The following is a 1,701-nucleotide window of genomic DNA, read 5'->3' as shown; positions in this document are numbered from 1 at the left end:
AAAAGAGCGTCTTAAAGAGGAGCTTTGGGAACAGGTTCTTCTTCTTCTTCTTCTTCTTCTTCTTTTTTTTTTTTATCTTCCAGTGTGGTGGGCAAGAGAGGAGAGGATGGGATGCTTCCTTAGAACTGGGTAAGGAAGGAAGCAATCAAAACAAAGATAACGTGTTTCACTCTGGAAACAGTTTCCAAAGACATCCTATTTCTTTCTTTACCAAAATCATTTTTTTGGAGGGTCATTTCACACTTTTCTCCTTGTAAATGTTTATGTCTTTTATGACTTTTCCTGCACAAGGAAAGTATCTGTCCTTCCCAATACATCAGGTTCTAGTTAAAAACCAGTACCCCCAGGAAAACTCTCAGACCTGGTGTCCCCAAACCAAGACCCAGTGGCTAAGCTGAAGATGTTCTTGAATAATAAGCTTTTCAAAAGACTTAGAAAAATTATACTCCTCAAGATTGGCGAGGGGACCTAAACATATACTCTCCTGTACCCTGTAACCTCTCCCAGAAAGCAATTTGGCAATATTGACCAGCAGCTTTAAAAATGTGCATGTTCTCGGAACCAGCACTTCTAAGAGTAAGTCTTTAGGAAGTAATAAAGGACATGAACGAAATGCATCTTCTCTCATGTTTGCTGCTGCCAGTCTGGCAAAATCTTGTCTAGCAAAAGCCTGCTTAGCAAATGCTTGTCTAGCAAAAGCATGTCTAACAAAAGTGTGGTAGCACTATTTAACTAGAGGACTAGAAAAGGTGGAAGTGATACCAGTGGTTGTCTTCACGTGCTGGAATTACGATTTTAGTTTGTTTATCTGTATTTTCTCATTTTCCTTCAGTGAATACGTGTTACTCATTGTAAAATATTTTTGAAACCTCTTTGAACGGTAAAAGAGTTTTATTGTAGAAATTTATCTCTTGACATAAAAAAAACCATAAAAATAACTAATGTCAATAAAATGGTATTAAATGTTATGTGGTATGATTCCATTTTTTGAAAAAGAGAAATTGGGTCAGCCGGTGGTGTGGTGGTGAAGGCAGTTGATCCCATACAGCTGACTGCAGTACTGGAGTCCTGGACCTGCTGGCTTGAAAAACATGTTGGGTATGTGTGCATGTGTGTTTAAAATCCCCAAGAGAATGGAGGACAAGGAATTATGTGATAGCCATTCCCCCCGGGGAGGTGCTTACTCATTTTCCCACTCTCAATCTCTCTGCAGAGAGACCATGTGCCTGTAGCAAATTTTATAAAAAGAAAGAAAGGGACCAGCAGGTGGCATGGTGGTTAAGCCACTGGATTCCCACATGGCTGGCTGCAGTTCAAATCTTGGACCTGATAGCTTGCTTTCTCTTTCTCTGTCTCTCTCTGGTGAGTGTGCATCCCCACAGTAAATTTAAAAAAAAATAATAAATACATAATTAAGTAATTCTAAAAAAAGAAAAAGATAAATCAATTTATTTTCTCCTTGCACATCTTACATACATGTGCACGTGCATATAGGCATGCACACATGTGCACACACATATACACGCACACACACCCCTAAAAGCACATATACAAATATATATATGTATGTATGTATATGTATATATATATATGTGATTTTTTTTTAGAGAATTACTTTATTTATATTGATTTACCTTTCTAATTTGACCAGAGAGGGAGAGAGAGAGAGAGGGAAAGTGAGAAAGTAAGCCACTAGGTCCA

The sequence above is a fragment of the Tupaia chinensis genome, unplaced genomic scaffold (assembly GCF_000334495.1).
Source record: "Tupaia chinensis unplaced genomic scaffold, TupChi_1.0 Scaffold000617_2, whole genome shotgun sequence".
NCBI lineage: Eukaryota > Metazoa > Chordata > Mammalia > Scandentia > Tupaiidae > Tupaia > Tupaia belangeri.
Note: the sequence above shows the minus strand (reverse complement) of the source record.